Source organism: Chelonia mydas, chromosome 4, assembly GCF_015237465.2.
Source record: "Chelonia mydas isolate rCheMyd1 chromosome 4, rCheMyd1.pri.v2, whole genome shotgun sequence".
In the NCBI taxonomy this organism is placed as follows: Eukaryota; Metazoa; Chordata; order Testudines; family Cheloniidae; genus Chelonia; species Chelonia mydas.
In genome coordinates this window covers 63,266,112-63,292,230 of record NC_057852.1, presented here as the reverse complement: position 1 = coordinate 63,292,230, position 26,119 = coordinate 63,266,112, and the positions used below count along the sequence as shown (strand labels likewise).

Sequence of the window (26,119 nt, the reverse complement as noted above, 5' to 3'; positions counted from 1 at the left end):
AACAAACAGTGTACAAGATGAAATCTTTACATGCAGTGTAAGTAACTTAAGATGGACCAATTGGGAAACTTACATGCTGGGTAAAATTTGGAAAAGCACCTGAGCGCCACATTTTCAAAAGCGACTTAGCGCCTAGTCCCAGATCTGCAAAAGTATTCAGGTACCCAAATGCCTCAAACCACCATTCAGATGCCACTGGCATTCTCATAATCACTGCTCAATTGTTATGTAACTTCCTAAATCCTCATGGCTTTTAATTGCCACTGGTCAGGATTTGCAAAGCTACCTAAACCCTGACGCTGCCTTACAGCTAATGAGCTACTTGGAGCCCTAGCTCAAGCCAAACCTTGGAGGCCCTAAAATGAGATTGGGCCATCATGTCAATATAGGCAATCATGGAAGACCTGATACCTGTCAAACCCTGCATTAGGATGACTGGGTGTGAGGACAGCACAGTGCTGGCACAAAAACATAGGGGCAGGGCGCACAAGGAAATGTAAAGTAAGCATGACGGAAATATTGAGCACGAGTAGGGGAGATCGAGAGAGAGAGAGTTTCAGCTGCTAAGGTATGGTTTCAGCTTGCTGGCTTCTGAGGATCTCTTTCTAGGGGTCTAACTCTTCCAAAGTATCAAATGGGTAGCCTGGGCGCATAACTTGGGAGTGAGGGTTCCACTAAGTAGCAAGTTGCCAAGGGGTTAGGTGTTAAATATTGAATGGAACAATGCCTAAATACCTTAGAGAATCTGAACCCTAGACACTTTTTTGCAAATTTTACCCCATCTCTGAATTTGACCATCCTCTCTTTGCAAAGATATTGCCAACATAATGGAATGGGAGAAAAGCTGGGAACTTTAGGAAGGACGAAGGATTTTAGTCTGACTTTGGATAGAACTTGCTGTTACAATTGCATGATATTGTGGGCATCTTGGAAATGTTTATAGACATTGTGAGCAAGACACAAGAAGTAATTGTGCACAATTGTGCACTAATCCATCGACTGAGCACTAACAAGGCCTCAACTGGAGTACTATGTCCAGTTCTGGGCTCCATGCTTCAGGAAAGAAGTGGACATATTGGAGAATGTCCAGAGGAGAGCAACAAAAATGACTAAAGGTCTAGAAAATACGAGCTATGAGGAATGATTGACAGCAACAGGTTTATTCAGTGTGGGAGATGGCGGGGGGGGGGGAAATTAATTTTCAAGTATGTAAAAGGTTGTTATAAAGATGAGGGTGATACATTGTTTTCCTTAACCACTGACGACAGATAAAGAAGTAATGGGCTTAAATTGCAGCAAGGGAGATTTAAGTTAGACATTAGGGAAAAGCTTCTTAACTGTCAGGGTAGTTAAGCACTAGAACAAATTACCTAGGGAGGTTGTGGAATCTCCATCACTGGCGGTTTTTAAGAACAGTGTAGGCAAACACCTGTCAGGGGTGGTCCAGATAATGCTTAGTCCTGCCTCAGTGCCGCGGACTGGACTAAATGACCTCTTAAGGTCCCCTCCAGTCCTACATTTCTGTGATAGCCCTTCATGTCAAACCTCTGTGGCAAAGATGATCCTAGAGACATAACAAGAGAAGAGCTCGTACAACATCTGGAGAAATACACTTTGATGATATCTTGCCCGTGGATGTTTAACAAGTCTAGTGGAATTTTTGGGGTGATAGCACAGAAAGCAGGCAGGCATGAAGCAGTGCAGGTAATCAATTTGTACTAGCTGGTATTGGACACAGTTATACAATAGACTAACTTGTAAGATTAGCAATTATGGCACAGAAGGCAGTGACCGTCAATGGATTTGGAACTAATTACATTTAGTAAAATTAAGTAAGTAATTTTATAATTGCTGGAAAAAAAGCATGCCTTTTGTTTCATTGCTGTAGGTTATAATGATAGAAGAAGCTGGGTGGTAGAGGTAGACAACACTGAACTCAGGACTAAAGAGAGCAGTAGGGGAGGCACACTTTTCATTTCACAAATAAAAGAATGACTTACTGTGAGCCTAGGATTCATATTTACAGATGTTAGCAAAGTTTATAGGAAAAGGATCAAACCTAGAAATATCTAGATAGTTTAATAATAGGAATGCCTTAGAAGGCTTGAAGATTCAGTCAAGATGTTTATCTGAAATTCTGGAAATCATGGGAGAACTGACTGTTAGTGTTCCTTATTCCCCATGAACCCTTTACTTACAGATATCTCCCACCCTGCACTGAAATAGTCAACCATGTCCTCAGCACTGAGTATCCCTTCCCCCAGGCCCTGCAGACGGCCCTCCTCAAAGTTAGGAATCCATGAGTGGAGAGGATGTCTGGAGAATAGGGCTAGGGGAAATCTCAGAAGTAGATAAATCCAAAGTCTTTATTAACTACTGCTGCCCCAGCTTCACTGTGGAACAAATGTTATATGAACTTTTTCAAAGCTCAGAGTTTGGGGTTTGGTTCACTTTATCTGCAACAGAGAGATTAGCATCAATTTTTATTTCATCCTTGCTGGCTTGTTCATCCCTCCTGAGACCATGTGTAAGTGATTTTGTGAATATTAACATGGAGAAGACTAAAATATAAATTTTAGGATTCAAAAATATGCATCCACATTTCCTTTCCAATCTGGTGTATTTCAGAGATCAAAGTTGATGGTTCTCCATTGCTCAACATAAAACTAGTTAGAATTTTCATCTGTGTGGTAATAATTCTTCGATTTAAGGATTAATGTGAATTGATTCCTCTATCACCATAAGTTTTGTTCCCCCCTCCCAAATTGCTTATTCAGTAATGTTTTTCTTCCTAGTTCTAGAAAACCTGGATTAAATGTTGAAACTTCAACTGTTAGAAAGCAAATTTATCTTTTGCCTTTTGAGTGGAATCAAAATCAGTTTTCATTCTTGTTTCATCGTGAACTTGGGTTCTGATATCTGTCTCAATCAAGTTTTATTTGTTGAATGTAGTGAACTACATTAATAGTAAACTATAGATGAGATGAACATCAAGAAATTAAAAAACTTCTGATTTCCAGACAAATGTACCTGTATCATATTGTACATATTTTGGCAAGGAACAGTAATACAAAATCCTTTAAATATGCAAGGGGCTGAGTTACAGTTGTTGAGGGAACCATAACTTTGAGCTACCTGACTTACTATGTACATCCATTACATCGTACTGATACTGATGGACTTTATTGCATTTAAGAAATAAAACAATAATGGAATTGTGATATTGGGCAGGGACTAAACCTGCACTGGCAAGGTGATGGAATAGATGGCCTAATCGGCTTTCCCAGCTCTAATTTCTGTGATTCAATAACATGCTGGATCCAGCTTAGTTTTTGTTCTTGAACTAATTTTAATTTTTCTTTTTTGGGGAAAAATGCTGGTGTTCCAAATTGACATAACAGGGTACACTCTTTAAAACAAGCTAAGCTGTGTGTCAAAGTAAAACTGTTGCCATAGTAACTGGCTGCATATTATATGTGCGGCAGCCTAGTTTAATCAGTCAAATTGTTCCTTGTCAAAAAAAGGAAAAGAAAAACCAGCCACAAAGCCATTTTGGAGCAAGAGAAAAAAAGAAGAGTTTAATAAAAACCAGCCACAGCTCTGTTAAATTCTCTTTGCCAAACTGTGAGCTTCTGGTTTGCAAAGGACACTTCATATTCTATTTTCTCATGTAGTGTGTCCAAAAATATGGAAACTTGGTTTTGTTTTGCTCACTGCCTTAAACAATCCTTTTGGGCTGGCTATGGGCCAAAAATAAAAAAAGGCTTATGATATGCTTCCCCCAAAACAGATCTTAATAAGATGTGAAAGTCTAGGCATGTAGTTGCTACTTGCCACGGTTCATGAAATGTGTTGGTCTCAGTACTGCATGTTATAACTTTGCCATTTTGGGATGACTTCTAACAAAAATGGCACGTTTCTTGGTTGCAGATGAACTCAACTGACAGTTAAATCAATACTTGCTTCTTCGTCTCATTTGAGAAACTCAGCAATTAGTTGTGGCAAGAGACAGTGCTGTCTAATTAAAAATGAATGTGAGGGCTGGAAAAGCCCTTTTATTATTTAAGGAACATATTTATTTACTTATAAATTGTTTGTGTTTTTGCAGCTTAATTTATTTTCTGTAGCATCCAAACCAGCTGGTAGTCATGTCAGATTACTATCCATTTTATCCTGAAAGTCTATGACAAATCAAGAAACATTACATCCTCAAAACAATCCAAGGAAAGGAAAAAGAACTATACGTATGGCTGACAATCATTACAAAAAGAAAAGGAGTACTTGTGGCACCTTAGAGACTAACAAATTTATTTGAGCATAAGCTTTCGTGAGCTACAGCTCACTGGAATGCATCCGATGAAGTGAGCTGTAGCTCACGAAAGCTTATGCTCAGATAAATTTGTTAGTCTCTAAGATGCCACAAGTACTCCTTTTCTTTTTGCGAATACAGACTAACACGGCTACTACTCTGAAACCAATCATTATATGATGATAATTTATAGTACTTAATATTTATATGGCACTTTACATGTACTACTCCTGAGGGCATTCTGCTCCAAAAAATTAAAAATTCTGTGCACGATATTTTAAAATTCTGCACATTTTATTTGTCAATAAATAAATGCAGAGGCTCCAGCATTCCAGCATTGCACTGGGGAGCAGAGGCCACTGGCTGCACAAAGGTGGGAGATCACCCTACAGTTCCTCCCCCACCCCTGGGACACGGACTCAGTGGTGAGGCTTCACCCAGTCCTGACACAGCACAAGGCCTGGGCCTGCACCAGAACCACCCTGAGGCTCTGCCCCTCTGCACCTGGTGCACCAGGTGTGGGGCAGCAGGCTAAATCAGGCAAGATCCAAGTGTGGAGGGGCTCAGTGTGTGGGGGATCCAGTTGTGGGGTGAGAGGATTCTGTGTGGGACAATCTGGGTGCAGGCAGCTCACCATGGGGTCTAGGTGTGGGGGGATCTGGATGCACAGAGGCTCATTGGGAGGGTTCCTGCAGGGCGTTCCAGGTGAAGGTGGTTGGGGCTCAGCAGAGGGGCCTGGGTGCTGGAGGAGGAGTGGAGCTTGGTGGGGTGGGGGTTTGGGTGCATCTAGTTGGGGGTCAGTAATGTGGAGGTCTGGATGTGGGGCCCCAGGGGGGAGGGTTGAGGCTCAGCAGGGGGTGGTCTGGGTGCAGGAGTGGGGGTCTGGAAATAGGGGGTCTGGTTGCAGGGGCTTCAGATGCAGGGATTGAGGTCCAATGGTGTGGGGTTTGGGTATGGAGCGTTGCGGGGTTCTGGGTGTACAGAGTGAGGCTTGGAAGGGGTGTCTGGGTATGGGAGGTCCAGATGCACGAGGGTTGGGCAGATGCGGAGTTGCTTCCCACACAGCGTCTCCTCCCCCTGCAGCTGAGGAGCGATGTGGGCAGGAAGCAGGGAAGGATGCTGAGCTTCCTGCAGCTGGGGGAGGTTTCTGGGGGTGGATCTGACATCCCCAGCCACTCCTTGCAGGGGAAGAAGTCGTCCCGTCCTATCTTGGCTCCAGACCAGCTGGAACTAGCAGCTGATTCCAGCTCAGGGTAGGAGCCACTGGCTGCGGTGTCCCCAGCCCTGCAGTGATTTACCTCTACACCAGGTGCTCTGGGTGCCTTAAATGATGTACCTGCGCTGTTAGGGAGTGGTGCGTGACTGCTCTTGCAGCTTCCCTGTCAGAAAGTCATTTTTCTGCGGGGAAGCAAAAAAATCTCCAGGGGACATGAATTCTGTGCACATGCAGTGGCGCAGAATTCCCCCCAGGAGTAATGTACAAAGCACTGTACAAACATGACCTAATTAATTCCCACAAATCCCCTAAAAGTTAGGTAAATATTACTAGCTTAACTTTACTGATAAGAGTATTGAGACAGAGAGCTAAAGTGGCTTTCCTCCTGGCTCACAGTCTATCAGTGTTCGAGTCAATTTGCTTATTCCCACTGGTGCCTCTAGAGCACGGTGACTGGCAGATTAAAAATAGATAGGTTCCTCAGGCCATAGAGCCTCTTTTTTGCCTGCGTGTTCTTATCATTTAACCATTAGAAATGGATACAATTTTCAATCCAAATTATTATGATGATGGCCTTTTTTCTAACAAATTTATAGCAGAAAATTATTTTATTGGCAATTTTCTCTTCTTTTTTACTTATCTTTCTGGTGGGGGGTGAAGGACAGAAAATGACTGTGCAGTTAAAAAGTTTCCCAGTAATGCATTTAGAATGTTCCAAAGAAGGATGATACATATCTGAGTAAACAATGGAGAAAATATTTGTGTATGGAAAAAAACCCACTTTCTTCTTCATTCTGCTACATTTTTAAAGACCTGCGTTTTTTCTGCTGAGAAAGTTATTAGTTTTTTAATACAAAAAAATATACAGCACAAGATTAATGTGACCACAAAAGGGTCTTTCCTGTACTTCTTATCACTGCCACCATGACTTTCATCAGGTGCCTCAACTGAGATTCTCAAAAGCAAACCTAACTATCCACTCCTCCTCTCTACGTGGCAGCCTAAACATTTTTTTTGTCCATTGTTTATTTTTTGTTCAGTTTGTGTTGTAATATGTCTCTTTAGTTTTTAAATATTGAGAAACCATTTCTGTATTCACTAATATAGGACCTGACCCCATACTCTTCACTCAAAACTCATACTGACTTCATGGGGTGGAGGAGAGGGTGAGAGAGAGAGAGAGTGAGCTGCACAATTGGGCTGAATCCTCTTTGATATTTTTGCAGAATTGTAATTTGCATTTGCAGGGAAAAATAAGTCCTTCTCTCAGGAATTCAGAGAAGTCAAAAATGACCTTTCTGATTATTGTCCCCATCAGCACTCATTCAATAGCTGACATTTATGCTCATGGATAACCAGTTGTTCAGAGCTGCAGACTGAAGTTTTAAAGATATCCAAAATCAGAGCTCTGCTTGGTGCCATTGAAGAAGGGGACAAAGGTATCTCTAAGATGTTTTATGCTCCCCGATTCTTTGGGGTGCCTTTACTGAGGCCAGGGGTGCCTGGAACACAGGATGCTCTAGATATGACCCCTTTGTCCCCAACAAGCCTGCTCCTTGAGGGGCCTGGGAAGAATGGAATACAGATGAGATAATAGCTTTGAATTTAGAGGTTCATCCTTTTTATTTAAATCTGGATCACACATTTGTTCTTCTAGCTTTGGTATGTAATCTCTAGCTCCAAATTTTATATTGGTTGGGAACACAGAAGAATACCCCCATCAACATAAAGTTATCCAATATGGTTTCTTCCTGGGAATGCTGGCGCAAGCCTCTCCTTGGGATCAGATGCATTACTACTGTGGGGAAAGGCCACTATATAGTAGAAAGAAAAGGAGTACTTGTGGCACCTTAGAGACTAACAAATTTATTTGAGCATAAGCTTTCGTGAGCTACAGCTCGTAGCTTATGAAAGCTTATGCTCAAATAAATTTGTTAGTCTCTAAGGTGCCACAAGTACTCCTTTTCTTTTTGCGAATACAGACTAACACGGCTGCTACTCTGAAACCTGTCATTATATAGTAGAAAGATTATCTAAATATTTGAAGGGGCTAAGATATTATGGTGATAGGCAAAGCATAAGACAATAGATAGAACTGAACAGAACTCTGTCAGAATATCTCAAGTTTATTCCAGATCACTGTTCTTCTCTGTGTACCCTTATTGCCGGGTCACAGATTCTGCTGGCTAGAAGAATACATATAATTAGATCTTTGAGTATTTAATATCAGCACAATTGCAAAGTGAATTCAGCTGCAGTATTTTTCTCTTCTTACATTGTTCCCCTTGAGCACTAATTTAATACAGTATTCACAAACATGCTTCTTTTAGGAATGATGTTTATCCATATATTATCATTCTCAGGCTGTGAATGCATAAAATAGTAATACTAATTTCTAATAAACATATTTGACATTGAAGAGGTGGGCTGTATACAACCAGTAAGCTAACAGTAAAAACTGAAATACTGATGACCATTAGTATGCAAATGTGGACTCAAATATAACCTTGTTGTTAGAATATTCAAAATTTTTTTTTTGCAAATGAGTAATCATAAAGAAGTCAAAATTATCCCCAGAGAAAATGCTTTATTTGATGTACATAAAATTGAATGTTTTGGAGCTGATGATGAAATTGCCTCCTAGAACTTTATATGATGTAGGAAGATGAATTAAAATTTCTTGTAAAATATAACAGGTGGTCAATCCACCAGGAATGGAGGAAATCCATTTGAGTATATGACTAGGCTAAAATCCCAACAGATGTTTTACTTTCAGAACATCAGATAATTTATGTATATAAATTAATTTTCCTATTTGTATAATTTTATTTTCAAATATAATTACATTACTTAGCTTTTATTCCACAGTCTGACTTCACTGAGGCTTGTATTCATATTATTTATTATTTCATAAAGAGCATACGCCTCATGTAAGTAAATTCTGTTACAATCAGACCTTGACCTAGATTTCCTGCAGTTCTCAGAAATGATGTTTCTGAAGTCATTAAGAGACTGCGGTGTATAAAGCTGATCTGCTGTGAGAGGCAAGTGAATTCCTGGAATATGAAATGTAGTCAAAGCTCAGCCTGTAAATTCAAAATGGACAAAACTCATCATTCTGCTCTCAAAAGCCATTTTTAGCATGTTCAATAATTACCTCACAGCTGGTTTTAATAAAATGTGCATTGGAAAGGAGCCAGGTTCATGCAATATTTAAATATGCTTAGCTGGAAAATAGTGTCTTATTGCAATCTCACTTTGAAACTGGTAGTAGAAAACAGACGTATTATGGTTTTAGTGCAACAGTAGAAAGATCAATGATATATATATATGTGTGCGTGTGTTTTTACCCTAGGCCGTGAAATGTCATACAGACTGAATACCTAAGAAAAACACAGAAGCAGATATAAAATGTCAATGCTAATTTGAAGTAGCAGTTGTCTTCAGGACCCTTAGTAGAAGAATGCATAACATTATTAAGAGAGTAGATGAAGAAGTCCGATAGGAATAGAGCCTTCTGGAATCCAACCTCAGCAATCGGAGGAAAAGGATTTAATGGAAAAATAATCACCTAATCCTAGGCAATAGTGTTCCCTGTTCATTGCTTCAGAGGAAGGCAAGTCTCTAGCTCTCAAAAATACTGAAAAGCTCAGTTAGCTCTTCGAGTCCACTCATGTCTATTCTTTCTTTAACACAATGCCCAACAATTATAAATCTCTTTATTTCTATGACATCTGACCCAGGAAGTACATTCAATACTTTAGTAGGTTTTTAGCTGAGGTTGGAGCTTGGATGAGATCTGGCTGGATGGGACTCATTCTGGTTAACACTGAGATTTAGAGAAGCAACCACAAATATTTTTCAACTGAAGGAGCATACCCACTGTTTGTTACTCAGCTTTGCAATTTATTGATCATGTTGGATCCTCAGTAATTTCTGAATATCCAAATTGTAGCAGTAACCAATAACTTTGTTTTTAATTTGCACTTGGCAATAAGATTGCAATGTTGTCTATGATGTGACTCATACTACAACTAATTTTTTGTCAGCCTCAAAAATGAATTACAAAAATGTGTTCAACATGAGGATGTATCAGAAGATGACTAGAAAATTTCACCTTTGTAAATGCAGATGTTAATTGTTAAACTGTGTTTAAATCAAGGAGACCATTCAAGCTCTGTAATGCACACTGGTTTCCAGATACCTGGTGGATAAAGTTTGAGGTATTAGTTTTGATCTTTAGGGCCCTAAATGATTTGAGTCCAGATTTCTGTAAAGAACAACACAGTTATCACAGGTTTCAGACTGGTAGCCGTGTTAGTCTGTATCAGCAAAAACAACAAGGAGTTCTTGTGGCACCTTAGTCTCTAAGGTGCCACAAGGACTCCTCGTTGTTTTTACAATCATTACAGAAACTAACTTGTAGCATGTTGAAGCATGGATGAAACATCCTTGACTCTGGAATTTACTCCTCATTTTAGTCAAAAGGAGCCCAGATTTGTTGATCTCCAGAACATGCTGTTAAATCAGTTAACTGTGAAATTAGCTAATATGATAACAAGTCAGCACGTTACTGGCTTTGAGAGAATGGGGTTTCCTAATTGTTCCAGGGCTATTGAGGAGCACACGAGTACATAAACCACAAAGGTTACTACTCCATTTTTATGCAGGCACTCGTGGACCACAGAGGCATTTTTATGAATGTCAGTGTGGGCTGTACAGGAAAAGTTCACAATGCCAGAATTTTTTTGCCTCTCTGGAGCCTACATTCATGGACAGGTTGGGGCACTATTGCCACCAGATTATATTGACATAAATGGTGTTACTGTCCCCACTGTTGTTCTGGGGGACCCTGAATAACCCACTTTTGCCTTGGCTTATGAAACCCTTCCCTGATTTCAGAGGCCCTAACCAAAATAAAAAAAAGGTTTAATTATACTCTTAGCAGCTGTAGAATGGCTACTGAATGTGCTTTTGGAAGATTAAAATCACATTGGAGGTGTCTACAAATCCATTTGGATTCCTGTGTCATCAGTCCTGCCCCTGTTAATGGGACTTGCTGTGCTAATCACAACCTTTGTGAAACCAGAGGTGAGTGATTTCCCCCTGAATGGGACCTATGTTCCCTCAGCCAGAAAGTACGGGGTGTACAGAAGTCAGGCAGCAAAAGTCGGGGATGCTTTGAGCGCTCCCATTTTGGACTTGCATAGACCAAAGGAAGAGGGGGAATAGTACCTGTATGAATGTGCTTGTGGGGCGAAAAGTGGCTCATTTCGGGGGGGGGGGGCAGTGCTTGGTAGGGGTGTGGGCTTGATTACTGTGCAATGTAAGTCTGAATGACATGATGAATAATGAATTTGGTTGTGGGGGAGAAGAGGGCAGAGTAGGTGTATAGATGGCATTTATTCAAATGTTAATTGCTGTACCTAGCTAAACGGAGGAATACTGTTTGCTTACTAATACTTAATTGCTCCTGAACATGTTTTTAGCTTTATTAACTCAAATCATGATTATAGAATGTGATGCAGTGATAGAAATAAATTTTCTTGAAAACATAACCTGCTTTATTTGTAAACGTCTTAAAAAGACTAAAACACTCAGAGTTGGGAAGGCCAGCTGCCATTATAAAACCACATGCAAAGAATAGTTAATACCCAGCACAATCCTTCTACCACTGCATGTCCCCACTCTTTGCCCCTTTTCCCCTCAATTGACAGCAGGGGAGGTGGGTAGAGGTTTCTGTTGAAGAAGGAAGCCTGCATGGAGTGTAGTTGCCCTGTCCAGCTGCTCATGAGCCCTGAATGCTTGGGCCACCCCAACATGGAGATGTCCAAGCTACTGCTGGGCTGACGGCAGATTGCAGGGTGGTCATGCTGTGGTGGTGGTGGTGATGCAGCAGGAGCCTGGTTCTAAATACACCCTTCCCCACAATGTGACTAACTATCTGGAGTTCCTGCTTCGGGAGAACTTTGCAGCAATCAGCAGCCATGAGAGAATTAACATGATGCAGTGTTAGCTCACACATGGCTTAACTCTGCAGCTTTACTCCACCTGACACAGTTCTGGGAAAAAACTGACACCACATTTATACTCTGGAGAAACGATTTTGTGACCTGCAGACTGCATGACCCTAACTGAAATGCACTGGATTTGGAAGTAGAAGTGGCTCCATAAACCCAGGAAGAGTGATTACAAAGTGTCAAATTTCTTGTAACTGAAAAGGAAAACCAGAATGACCTTACCAAACACCTATGATTTAACTGTTAAAATAACCTTTACAGTTGTTTATGAATGTTTTGAATTCTAAGTCACTATTTTTAACTCCTCGTTGTGGGGGATACTAGGCTGTGTGATACAATCCGCCGTTAGTGGCCAAATGCTGGTAGCCAGGGTTTATCATTTTTGCATTTTTTCTTACAGCAGAAATCCCTCCCATTACTGTAATAATAAACTCTACATTTGAGCCATACACTTACTGGGCTCCAGGGCAACTTCTGTCTCCACTGGAGTTTCTGCAGGCTCATCAGCAGGCTGTTCCTTGTGGGGGCGGGAAGGAAAATCAAACAGCTCTTCCAAATAGGGACCAAGTGTTTGCTGTTGATCCTGATCCACAGCCTCCTCTGAGCCTGGTTTCATTAAGAGTCACTTTCTGCTCCTGCTGCTAGCTCCCATCAGTCCCCATGGTGCATTCAGGGCCCAGCAGGGAACCATCACTGCTGATCAGGTTGTCATGAAGCATGGTTGGCTCCATCCTGGATGCGGTGCCCAGAACCTGGTCAAAGTTGTCATATAATGGGCATTTCGTTGGCAAGTTGCTTGAAGTGCAGTTCTTATCCCGGATCTTCCAGTACTCGCCCTTCAGCTAAGAACTTAATACGCTCCCTGTACTGATCACCTGTTTGGAAAATTTGCAGAGTGGCCAGCCTTTTAGCTATTTGCTGGTATGTGTTGTTATTCCTGGTGCTTTTGCTGAAGTCCACAGTTTTACTTGCCTCACACCAGAGATTCACCAAAATCTGGCTGTGCTTCCATGACCATGAAGCAGCTCACTTAGCAAAAAGGCTTGATCAGTTTGCTCTACGTGGCAAACCCATGTGAGGCTCTCTGCTAGCATGCTTCCAGATTGGTGATCGGAAGAGAATGGGTTAATGCTGACCCGAGCTGCTGCTGTTTGCCAAACAGGGGGGGGGAGGGCAGCTTCCATTTTCAGTAGAGTGGATTGCCGATTGTTGAAAGAGAGAGGACTAAGTTGTCCTAGGGAATTGTGGGGTACTTGGCTGACTCCTGGGACCTGAGTCAAGCAGAACTGTGCCTACAGTGCAAAACCATAGGGCTCAGACCCTGGGTTCCGGCTTGACTTGAGCTTGGACCCTCTGCTCTGCAAGGTCCTGGGATTCTGGTTCGGAGACCAGGATTAGCACAATTGCAGTGTAGACGTAAGGGGTGTTAGGTTTGAACCTGGGTTCAAGCATGGACTTACGTTGCCCTGTGTCAGAGAAGTTCAAAGAGAAACACTTGAGAGCTCATTGTGCCTTCTGGCTAGCTGTTCCTTCTGCTACTGGTGAATTCATGCTGACTGACTGCTCTCTCCAAGTCTCTAAGGTGCCACAAGTACTCCTTTTCCTCTCCAATTATGTACCTGTTAGCCTTGAAGTGATCATAACCTAATGGGTGATAAACTACCACTTACAGCAAAATAAGTTTTTACCCTTTCAATATATTGTTCATCAGCAGTTTAATCTGTCATGTCGTGCTCATGCCTATAGTCCCATTGATGGTTTTTAAGGTAGCTTTAACTTCATCCCCATCAGGGTGGCCAGTGGTAGTTTTGCATATATATTATTGCATGGATATGATCCAGGAAACAATATGCGGTTTGGGCTTTTAATTATTTCATAATAAATATCTTCCCTCCAGTTCAAGTGCTGATGAACAATATTATACATAATTAGTAGCATTATATATAATATTCTATTTAACATTGGGTGTAGAATAAATTGAAGGGAGAGGCATATTCTGAAACAGCTCCTCCTCTCACAACTTTCTTTAACTTTTCTCACTTGGCTTGATTTTTCTTTCATCTGCTACCCACTACCAAACCCATTTTTCTTAGCTGTTGTTTCTCAGTTTAAATCTATTTTTATCTATTGATGAGTCAGTCACTGGTCTCTAGTTTAACACATCCTGTGTTGCTCAGAATGGCCTCAAATCTTTCTCATATGAAGAAGAATAAAAGGACTAGCTAACTGCATTATGACTTTTTTAAATTCTATTCCACACCAAAAGCAAAGCTGGGTGCCATATATTTATTTATTAAGTTCTTCTTGAGTCAGTGATACTTGAATAGAATTTTTTCCTCCTAACACAATTTCTGTCAGGTTTTATACATGCATGCACCTTGGTTTGCTACTAGTTTGTCTCACCCATAGCTTATATAAATGCTGCAGTTTTTGTTTTCTTGTACTACTTGTTCAGTTCCGCTGCAGCTGAAATAATTAAATTGTCATCTAATTATAGTGGTGCACTCAGATGGCCAGAGTTAAGGTTGTGTCAGCATTTGCATTATAAATCCTTAATATCAAGGGTTTATAACAGCTCAACCATAAAATGTGTTTTGAGCCAAACCTTGGTTTGCAGGTCTCAGGCCAGCATTGAATTCTTTTTAAAGCATACAGTTTGAAAATAACTTAGTTTAATTGTTTCAAAAATTAATTGAATGCTTGCGAACTTGCTGGATTTACTGCTCTGCAGACTACAGTCCTCTATATAACCACTTAACAGGTACAGCAGGAGGAAACTGCATTGTGAGTTTCTCCATGATGCCTGCAACTGGCCTCATTCCTGACTTGGAAGAAACAATTGCATAAAATGAGGATCACTCAATCTGCGTGTAAATTGGCCTTTATTGCCAATTAGTGTCCATTATGGTGGTGGCTTACAGGACCTATTAATGGGACAGGCATTACAACTAACACTCAGGGACTGGACTGAGACCACCAAATCATATTTCACATGCTCTCAGCCATCAAGGAACTATTAGATGGTGATGGAGGCTTCCATTACCAGTCTCATAAGCCCAGTCCCCTAATTATTTTTTAATTTGAAGAATATGTTAGGAAGAGGAAGGAGGCAGGTAAGGGACTGGAGGCAAAGCAGCCACAGAAATGGATAGATCTAGGTGTTTTTAGAACTGTTGCCTATAATTAAAAAAACTATTTTTTCTGGATTTTTTTTTTCCAGCTGCATCCTAGATCTCAGCTAAAGTGGAGCCTCAATTTCTCAAGGAAAGAGATGGAAATAACCTCACTGAAATAGATTTTTCAGGTAAGCTAAAACTCTTGATCACATGATACCCCTCCAATCACATAGGGGTAGGCTTCCCACTATGTGTCTTACCAGCTGACCTTGAAAAATCTTGTTGCTATACAGTTTGTACAAAGCATAAATCAGTTTGGGGTATGTACAATTTCATCATTAAACATGGTGGGATGCAGTTCAGGCTCTTACTGAGATTGAGCATGTCTTTCAGACAGACATTATGACCTTCATGCAGAAATCGCTTGGTGCAATTTTACAGATGGGAAATAGAAATACAGAGATATTAGGTGATTTGCTCAAGGTCCTACAGGAAATCTTTGCCAGAGCTAAGGATTGAACTTAGACTTCTTGGTAGTACTTCTGTGGCTTGAGTTGAACCATTCAGAGAGCTTCTGATTGCCAAGATGTGAATCCTATTCAGTACAGCAACATACAGCTTTCACATGTGTTGTTGATGAGAGTATTGCATAAAAATCTTAGTTTAAACTAAGTAAAAATATTCATGGGGTCAGCCCTTTTCAAATGTCCATTTTAGAATCAAATTTACATCTGACTGAAATATTTTCTGCTTTTATAAAGTATTTACATTATAATGCAAAATCATGAAAGTATGATTTTATTACATGTTTTATTCTTAAAAATAATCTTCAGTCATTTGTTTTCTTTTGTCCTTCATCTTGGATCTTCAGTCTGTGTTTGGATCTTTGCAAGTTGGGATGTGCCCATGAGTCTGAAGAAAGAATATGGGCTCTAAAACTTGTTAGCTGAATTTTTTTTTCTTTTCAGTCTTTTGAAAATGAGAAGACCAAATTCTAAATCTTTTCTCTAGTCTGTTAAAGCATATATAGCACTGTTCCCTCTCAGCTGTGCGCGTGTGCGTGCGCGCACAGATCCTAAACCCCGCGCACTCGGCAAAACACCGCATGCACAAAAATGTGCATAGAGGCACAACAATTTGCACAGAAGAAATTTTTTGCACACACAGCCTGTCAAAAATTAGAGGGAACATTGATATATAGTACCATAATAGTATGTCCATAACTTCTGAAATATGATTGGCTAGGCACTTCACAATCACCGTATAGAGAAGAAAAGCTGTAACCAGGTAGAACTCTGACTGGTTAACTGATCAAATAAAAAATGGTAACGCACCACTATATATTAATCACCTATATGAAGTGTTCTATCAGATGCAAGAAATTCTGGCACTCATTCTTCCAACAAAGTGTATAATGAAAAAAGAAAATGGTATGTCAAAAATCCATCCCTGTTTTACAATTGTTACAATATTTAACTAAATCTCATTGCACTCCAAAGACTGTAATTATGATGTTATTCTTGAGCTCTATAAATTGGCATCAATGAAAATCCCTTGGAAGCTTTCCATTCATGGGGTGCTCTTGCATTAGGCATAGCAATTTTCTATCCCTTGCTCATCAAACAGGTTTGCCAGATCAGATGCTTAAACATCTAAGCTCCTCTCCTTGGCACCTCACTCCTGGTTTGCTTAGGTGGCTCCTCACTCAGCTGGCCAGTTTCTGAAAATCTTTCTTAGGTGATTAATTCTCACCATGAATTCCATAGGGAGCTGAGGGGTCATGGAGCTGCCTAATTTAGGACTGAAAATTCCACTAGGTAGTGGGTGAGGCATTGCTGCGCTCAGCTGAACGCCACCCAAATCCTTCTGAAAGGTTGGGCCTCCATGGCTAAGGTGATGCAAGGTTCAGCAAAGATTGAATATTGTTTATAAGATCCTTCTGCTTTTTTATCCATTTCTTATAATATACCATGATTATTATTCAGTTAGGAGCTTTTCAAAAGTGGTGCACTTGCTCTCTAGAGAAAAGAGTCAAGCAGATTGCACTTCTTTTGCAGCTTTGGTGTTCATATTAATGATCTACAGTGATAATTTACAGCCAGCTGATTCTGACAGCTTTTGATATTAGAGCTGCTCTCCAGATCTTAGGGTCAATGCTGCTGCTAAGAGACTCTAGAATCATAAGAGGGAAAAACAGCACCACATTATGACATGGGGAATGAAGGTGCCATAACTTCTGCATAGAGAAACTGACAATCTTGACTCAGTTCCTCAGGGAACAACTTTTCTCAGAAGACATGGATGATAGTAAACCAGTTGCTCTGGGCCCCTACTCCTTGTAAAAAACCAAAAGGCAAAGTATTGGCTTTTGAAAGCAAACAGGTGTAAATTGTTCAGTTCAGATCAACCTGTGATACCTAGAAGTTGAACTAATTGTTTATCTCAGCCATCTGCAAGCACTTGTAAGATCTCCCATTTTGTGATCAGCTAAAAGACACTGGGTACACATTTTGTGGGAGAGTGACTGTTTCAGCTTTCTTATTGTCAGGCAGAACTATCTGGAGTCATTTCATACAGGGTTATGTTCTTGATAGCAAATATGAACAAACAAGTCAAGGCAGAAACAATTTTATTTTATCCTGATCCTAAACATCTGGCTACCTAGGTAGACTTTTCAATTCTGTTTTTGCTTTTTTTTAAAAAAAATGTTTTAATCACACAGATACTTTGAAAAACACAGTATGATTCAACGAACTTTAGAACATATATTTTTCCCTCCACACCCAAGTCTACCAAAACGATAAAGAACCCCATCCAAATAAATGCATCTGAAATCTGAAACCAGTAACATTTTGACTTTTATCTCTTTGTGACCTTCCGAGTACGCCTTTTAAAAAACAAAAAAACCTTGTTTTGAGTTTGACCCTGTTTATACATCCTGCCCAAGCTCCACTTTGCTCCTTTTAAGAAGGTCTTATTTTAATCTAAAATTCACAGGCAACTCTCTTGCTCTTTTTTTTTTTTCCCCAACGTAGAAAAGAATCACTAGGGAACAGATTTTACTGCTAACTTGATGCGTTAAGAAGGAGCTGAAAGTTACTTCCCGCCCTAGATGTCTACCAGTCTCTATCATTAGCATCTGAGTCACTGCCAGTAATTACCTATTTCTTCATCATAGGTCTATTTTGTTCACTTCTGGAATTTTTTTAACCCTATTTTACTTTATCTGTTTCTTTTCTTCAGGCCCATTTCATTATTGACATGTTTCTTTTTACTTAAAATTGTTTCTGCCTTTATTGTCACTAAATTACCTCATGCAAGAGTGTTTCTTTCATTGCATTTTAGTTCTAAGAGCTCTTTCATAGAAGTTCAGGGTCAATAGGCGGGCTTATATAAACAAACTAACATTAGGCCTGGTCCAGCTTTCAGTGAAGTCAATGAGAACTTGCATTGAAATGAATGGAAGCAAGATTGAGATTACTGGGGTTATCATAATATAATAGAACACTTCTGATATCACAGTACTTTAATATAGTTCTATAACAGCATTATACACAGAGCTCAGTTAATGAGTTTCAGTTCGCTGGTAATTCCAAAAAGCAAAATAATTCATTTCAGGTACAACAATACATTTGTTTTGATGAGATTGAAATATTCAATTTTGATTTTCACAAGTTTAAAACAGCCATTTATTGGTTGTTAATAAAATTAAGGAAACTTTGACACAACCAAAACCACTTCAAATAAAAAAATTCAAAACATTTCATTTTGAATATGACAAATTGAAAGACTTTGATATCTTTTTAGAACAGTTTGGTGAAATAAATACAAACTTACAAATGTTTTGGTGTTGCTGAATCTGCATTTTTATCTGAAAAAGAAAAAATGTGCACAAAAACTTTTGCCTAGCTCTAGTTATAAATTCTTGCGATCGCAGCATAACAGGGTAGGAAATAATTTGAGGAGGTTGCCTGTATTTGGGTTGCTTATTACTACTTCCTTCTTCCCTAGTTTATTTTATAGGTTTGGCTCACTATAACAAAACTATCCACACCTAGGAACCAGGTATTGTTAGCAAGGGCCATTAATGACTACTGGTGCAGCAGCTTAGCAATATGAATTCAGCAATGTTGTATGTATGCAGTGTTGAATTTCCAGGTTAGATAGTTAATTGGGGTGTTTAGGGAGCCAGGGTGGCTCCCCTCCGAACCAGAGGGTAAGGAGCCACCCTCTGGGCCTGAGTGGGCAGGGCCAGGCCAAGCTTCTGCCAATCTCCGGAAGGGGAAGGGTGGGACAGGAAGTACAAAGGGCGGGGCCCAACTACACGGTGGGGTGGGTGTGTTTGGTCAGCGGGTGCGGATTGCCCGCTGACCCAGCGGCGGGACCTTCGCCTCCTGCCACTGTCAGGGCCCTGGGCTGGAACGCAGTGGAGTTGGGTGGGCCTGCGTTCCCCTACCCCGGCACCCCCCTGCCCGAGGGGCGCGCTATTGACTCTTGCCGGCACCCCCCTGCCCGAGGGGCGCGCTACTGACTCTTGCCGGCGCTCCCCTGCCTGAGGGGCGCGCTACTGACTCTGGCCGGCGCACCTCCCCGCTAATTCCACAGCGCCCGGGAGGTGGGGCCGAGGCCTGCTACAAAGACCATTGCTCTCCATCGGCCCTAGGGCCTCGGAGGACCGACCGACACCCGTCACAAGTGGTGGAGAATGCGGGCAGGCGATCCCAACCCCTGCCGAAAGGGGTGAGTGCGAGGGCGCCTCTGAAGCTCCCCTACTGGAAAGATGGAGATAGAAAGGCTTATCAAGTTCCTGGCTGAGAGCCAGCAACAGCAGCAGCACCAACTCGTGCAGCAGCAGCAGTTGCTCCAAACCCTGGGGGCTCAGCACCAGGAACAACAAACCCAGTGCTTCCAGCAGCTTGCAACCCTGTGGTCGGGCCATGGTGGCGCTCAACCGGAGCGGGCAACCACCCCGACCCCTCCCGCCCCACCGATCCGTCTGGCCAAGATGGGGCCTGAGGATGACCCGGAAGACTACCTAGTGACTTTTGAGCGGGTGGCCTCAGTGGCTGGTTGGGCGCCTGACCAATGGGCAACACTCCTCGCCCCGTATCTGACGGGGCTAGCCCAGAAGGCTTATCGTGGGCTCCCAGATGATGAGGCCCGCGTTTATGCTCGAGTGAAAGCGGCTATCTTGGATGCCTTCGACATTACCCCGGAAACCTTTCGGCGATGGTTTCGGGAAAAGGTCTACCCACCGGGTGCGAGACCCTGGGCGGTAGCCCAGGAACTGAAGGACGCGGGTACCCGATGGCTCCAACCCGAGCGCCGAACCGCAGCTGAGGTGACAAACAGGTCATCCTTGAGCAATTCGTGCACATCCTCCCACCCCAAGGGAGGGCTTGGGTGTTAAGGCACCGGCCCCAAAGTCTGAGCTCGGCTGTCGCGCTTATGGAGGACTTTCTCGAGGCTGAGGCCCCGATAGGACCGGCCGCCCGCCCCTCAAACCCTGGACCCAATGCACAGAAACTTGAACGGAGGGGGCCCACCTCCCAAACCAACGCACCCCACCGTACCCGACGACCAGAAGGCGGCAGGACCGAGTTTTCTCGACGGCCCGAGTCACCACCACACTCCGGCCCTGGACGCTTAACCCGACCACCAGGCCCCAGCCCTCTCTGCGGCCCCACTGGTGCCCCCAAGCAGCCGGCGCGCCCAGAGGTAGGACCTTGTTTTCGATGTGGCGAGTATGGGCATCTGCAACGGGGCTGTCCTGCAATGGACTGCAACTTTGGCCTGGTGTGCGCCGGTGAGCGACGGACCCGTCTGCCCTCCGTGACGGGCCCATCTGCCCTCCGTGGCCAAACTGACAGCCCCCATGGAAGTCGCCGGGGTCCCCGTGGTGGGTCTAGTCGATTCGGGCTGTGGGCAGACCCTTGTCCGCCAAGCGCTCTTCTCGGACCCCCAGCGGACCGTCGGGGAAGTGCGGATTCAGTGCATCCAGAGATGTAATATCGTACCCCACGGTGCGGGTCCCCATGACGGTGCATGGAGTAACGCAGTTAATGAATGTGGCGGTGGCGTCATCCCTCGCCTTTCCAGTGATCCTGGGCCGGGACTGGCCAGACTTCGTCGAGGTGCTCCAATCCCTACCCACCAAAGAGGCGTTCGAGGGAGGCCTGCCTGAGAAGAGGACAGGACCTGACTCGAGCTCCGACCCTGGAGCGGAACCAGGCCCCACCCCTGGGCAGGAGGGCCTGGAAATGGTGGGTCCCCCTCCCGACCTGGTGGACTTTAGCCGAGATCAAAGGGAGGATCCTACGCTCCGGTTTGCCTACGAGCAGTTGGCCCGGGTGGATGGTGAGGTCGTGGAGGCGCAGCGCACCGCCCAGTGGCCCAGGTTTGAACTCCAACCACGAGCGGCTCTACCGCCTTGACCGCGACCCCCAGACCCAAGAGGTCTGGACCCAACTCGTGGTCCCCCGCATCTATCGTCGGGCTGTCCTGAAGCTTGCACATGACATCCCGGCTGCCGGCCATTTAGGGCAGGAAAAAACTGTGGCCAGAGTCCTGGCCAGGTTCTTCTGGCCTGGCGTCCACCATGAGGTAAAGGAGTATTGTGTGTCGTGCCCGGACTGCCAACATGCAGCCCCAGCTGGGGTACGGAAGGCCCCTCTGGTCCCGTTACCAGTCGTAGGTGTGCCATTTGAGCGGGCAGCAATGGACATGGTCGGGCCCTTCCCAAAAAGCAAGGCGGGCCATCAATACATCCTCGTCCTGATGGACTACACCACCCGCTTCCCAGAGGCCATCCCCTTAAGAAGTATCACCGCCTGCACTATCGCTGCGGAGCTTGTGAAGATCTTCGCAAGGGTAGCCCTCCCACGGGAGATCCTCACTGATCAAGGGACCAACTTCACATCTAAGCTGTTCCGCCAGGTATGTGCCCTACTGGGGATTAAGAAATTGCAGAATTCGGTCTACCATCCCCAGACTGGTCGAGCGGTTCAACCGGACCCTGAAGGGGATGTTGCGGCGTTTCCCCACCCAGGATCTCCGCCAGTGGGACCAGCTGCTCCCTCCTTTACTGCTGGTGATTCGAGAAGTCCCACAGGCGTCCACGAAGTTCTCCCCATTCGAGCTCCTCTATGGGCGACGACCCCGCAGGGTGTTGGACCTCTTGAGGGAGACTTGGGAACATAACCCATCCGCAACACAGGGTCTCTTGCAATATGTCTTACAACTGCAGGGGAAGCTGGCGCGGGCGGGAGAGCTCGCGAGGGAGAACTTAAACACCGCCCAAAGAGCCCAGGAGCAACACTACAACCGGGGCGCCCAGGCTCGATCATTCAGGCCAGGGGACCGAGTACTCCTCCTGCTCCCCTCGGAGGAATCAAAGCTTTTTGCCCGCTGGCAGGGTCCGTATGAGGTCCTCCGCCAGGTAGGGCCGGTAACCTATGAGATTCGGCAACCTGGTCGCCGTAAGGAAAAGCAGATTTATCATGTGAACCTCTTAAAACCTTGGCAGGACCGGGAAGGGCTCATGGTGGCCCCATATCCCCCCGAACCGGAACTGGGGCCCCAACCACCCGAAGAGTCGGATGATGGTGAACCCCAGCTAGCAGAGACCCTCACTGTCGAGCAGCGAGAACAGGCACTCTGCTTAGTGAGGGCGTTCCCCAAGACGTTCACCACGAAACCTGGGCGGATGACGCACACCTACCATGTGATCCACACGGAACCCGGGGTGGTGGTCCGAGAGGCAGCCCGGCATTGCCGAGGCGAATGTGGGAGGCCGTAGAGGAGGAAGTCCAGGTGATGTTGGAACTGGGTGTTATTGAGCCCTCCCAGAGCGAGTGGCAGAGCCCCGTCGTCCTCGTACCGAAGCCCGATGGGAGCCGGCGGTTTTGCATTGACTTCCGGAGGGTCGTCAACATCTCAAAATTTGACGCCTATCCGATGCCCCGCGTCGATGAGCTCCTCGACCGGCTCGGGGAGGCCTGTTATATCACCACGTTAGATCTCGCCAAAGGGTATTGGCAGATCCCCTTGGATCCCCGGTCCAAGGAGAAGACCGCGTTTGCCACCCCTTCAGGGTTGTACCATTTCACCCGGATGCCTTTCGGCCTACATGGGGCCCCGGCAACCTTCCAGCGTTTGTTGGACCGGGTGTTGCAACCACACACGAAATACGCGGCGGCCTACCTGGACGATGTGGTCATCTATGGCAATAACTGGGAGGAGCATCTTAACCAAGTAGCGGCAGTCCTCCAGGACCTCCGCGCAGCCGGGCTGACGGCCAACCCAAAAAAATGCCGAATCGGGTGGGAGGAAACCACTTACCTGGGGTACACTTTGGGCCGCGGACAGGTCAGCCCCCTCATCGGGAAGGTCCAAGCACTCCAGGAATGTCCGGTGCCGACCACGAAGAGGCAAGTACGCCAATTTTGGGGCTTAGCTGGTTATTACCGGCGGTTTGTACCCCACTTCGCAAGGATTACGGCCCCGCTAACGGAGCTCTTGACCAAGGACAGTCCTCGCCGGGTGCATTGGTCCAACGAGTGCGAGATGGCCTTTCGAACCATCAAAAAACGGCTGTGTAGCGATCCAATACTCTTCAGCCCCGACTTTCATCGTGACTTTATTGTCCAGACCGATGCCTCTGGCGTTGGGCCTGGGGCGGTCCTCTCACAGGAGGTGGACGGGGAGGAACACCCGATTGTTTACCTCAGTCGGAAGCTGTTCCCCAGAGAACGGAACTACTCTGTCGTGGAGAAAGAGGCCTTAGACGTTAAGTGGGCAATCGAGGCTCTCTGCTACTACCTCCTCGGGGCCCCCTTTATACTGGTTACGGACCACGCACCCCTGAAATGGCTCAATAAGATGAAGGACAATAATGCCAGGCTGATGCGATGGTATCTCGCTCTGCAGCCCTATGCCTTCACGATCCACCATCGGGCGGGACGAGACAACGCCAATGCGGATTTCCTATCCCACCTCGGAGAAGGTGAGGATGCCAGCTCCGAAGATCGGGAGCTGTATTTGAGGGGTGGGGTATGTAGGGAGCCAGGGTGGCTCCCCTCCGAACCAGAGGGTAAGGAGCCATCCTCTGGGCCTGAGTGGGCGGGGCCAGGCCAAGCTTCCACCAGTCCCCGGAAGGGGAAGGGTGAGACAGGAAGTACAAAGGGCGGGGCCCAACTACACCGTGGGGTGGGTGTGTTTGGTCAGCGGGTGCGGATTGCCCGCTGACCCAGCGGCGGGACCTTCGCCTCCCGCCATTGTCAGGGCCCTGGGCTGGAACGCAGTGGAGTTGGGTGGGCCTGCTTTCCCCTACCCCGGCGCCCCCCTGCCTGAGGGGCGCGCTACTGACTCCGGCCGGCGCACCTCCCCGCTAATTCCCCAACGCCCGGGAGGTGGGGCCGAGGCCTGCTACAAAGACCATTGCTCTCCATCGCCCCTAGGGCCTCGGAGGACCGACCGACACCCGTCACAGGGTGCTATATAAATACAAAGGATTATATACACTGGGCTTGATCTCCTCTCATTTAAACTGGTTTATACTAGTGTAATTCCATTGGCTTCATTTGACTTACTTCAAACATAGACCAGAGAAAGTGGGAAGAGAATCTAGCTCACTATGTGCACTGTGACTGAACTAATGCTGCTTTCTTATCACTGGAACCTTTGCTTTCCTATGTTAGCAACACAGACTTCCATAATTCTGAGAAAGCTTTTGATTCCATAAGATGTAAACTAACTGAGGGTGAAATTCACCAGGGCCTTAGAGGGCCTTACAAGGGATTTCTGGTGCATTCAAACCATGCAGTGATCTTGCACTGGGTTGTGCAGTAACAGTGAAAGCACAGACATGGGGAGAAGGTTCTGCACTTTCTGTACGCTGCAGAGGAAGTCTACCTGCTGGCCTCAAACACGCCAGTGCATAAGGGGGATTTGAGAGCAGGCTTGAGGGATAGAGGGTGAGGCTGCAGAGATCCTGCAGAAAACAGAGATACAGAAGGCAGCTGCTGTTATTCTAGTCAATGGGTTGCAGAGGACAGGAGTGGGGGGAATTAACTTTTCCCATAGCTAATATCCAAACCATTCCACTGGGTCTGCATATACAGCTGAATATAGGTTTTATATACTATTTTAAAAACGGTTGTACTTCTCTCTTAATTTGTTGTGAGTCTTTCCAGGCTGTCATCTTGGTTCTAATTAGATCATTTTGTGTTGCTTCGGGCTTCTGAAACAGACCATTGGGTTGTGTGCAGCTGCCAGCATGCTGGTATGAAGGATGGTGCTGTCTGTCTGTACCTTCATTACATTCCTTCCAAGAGACATTTCCCAGCTTCTGTCCATTCCATTCTGTTATTACCAGTGTCAGTTATATGCCTTTGTATGTTCTTGTTCTAACAAGTGTTGTTCATTTCACTCCACCTTCCCACAAACAGGATTAAAGTTCCTCCTTTGGAATTTCACCTGAGGGAAAAGCAAACATATTACTAACATCCCTCATGAGTTTTAGAGGTCCATGCCCATTGAAAGAAAGGATCTTATTTAGAGACAGATCATTGTCAGTCATTTTTATAACTCATAACCTGATAGTTTAAAAATCATACCCTTTTCCCTCCATCATGAGCAAACTAAATAGTGAACATGTCAAAGTCACTTAAGATGCATTCCTGTCAGATCCCTGTATGATAGCTTATTTATTTTATCCTCATTCCAAATATGATTTTAACTGGCCACCTCAAGACTATTGTATATAAACTCTATGATATGGGTCTAATTCACACTTACACTAAGGGTGGTATAAATAACCCTGGTATCGTATAAAAGAGTCCAAAAGTGGATATACATTACATCTGTTTTACACTGACAGAATGGTTTAAAGGGGTCTTACTGTAAATGAGAATTGGGTCCTATAACTTGAAAATGTCTCAAAGTATTTTGATAAAGTCATTGTATTCTATGGGAAATAGAAGTAGAAGCATAAAGTAAGATTTCCCCCTCCCCCTGAGGAGACCTTAATTTTTACACTTTAGATCAGTCTGTATCACCTCGCATTGTACTATGAAATACATATCTAAAATATTTCCAATTATGGCTTTGTTAAAACCAAATTTGAACAAGAAGCTTATCATGGAGACACTTCAATTTAAGGGGGGAGGTAGGAAGACACCTCTTGAGATAGGTGCTGGACTCCAGCTAGCCAAAGTTTTTTTTTTTAAAAAAAATCCTATTTTAGAACGTATTGAATGTGGTGCATCCTATTTGCCCCATGTTTTGAGTCAGCATAGGATGAATTTACCTAAGATGTCACTCCACTCTATAATTTTCACTAGTTCCATTAGTGGCATCCAATTACAGAGAAGTTCAGATCAAAGTAGGAGTGTATTTGTTCTTTCTGCGTATTTGTCTAAAAAGCAGGAGAGAACAGACTATAGAAAATCCCAAGGGA

General features: G+C 44.3%; 1 long non-coding RNA gene across 5 annotated transcripts in view; it reads left to right on the top strand.

The window, feature by feature from the left end:
- The window catches only part of LOC114022257, a 67,437-nt gene that overhangs the window by 20,860 nt on the left and 20,458 nt on the right, over nucleotides 1-26,119 (top strand). For 2 of the 5 annotated variants that reach the window (XR_006290690.1, XR_006290694.1), the window contains one exon: nucleotides 14,766-14,849. This is a non-coding gene — a long non-coding RNA (uncharacterized LOC114022257). Of the gene's footprint in view, nucleotides 1-12,333; nucleotides 12,467-14,512; nucleotides 14,659-14,765; nucleotides 14,850-26,119 lie in introns of those variants that run through there. The other 3 variants (XR_006290692.1, XR_006290693.1, XR_006290691.1) reach the window with 3 other exon arrangements.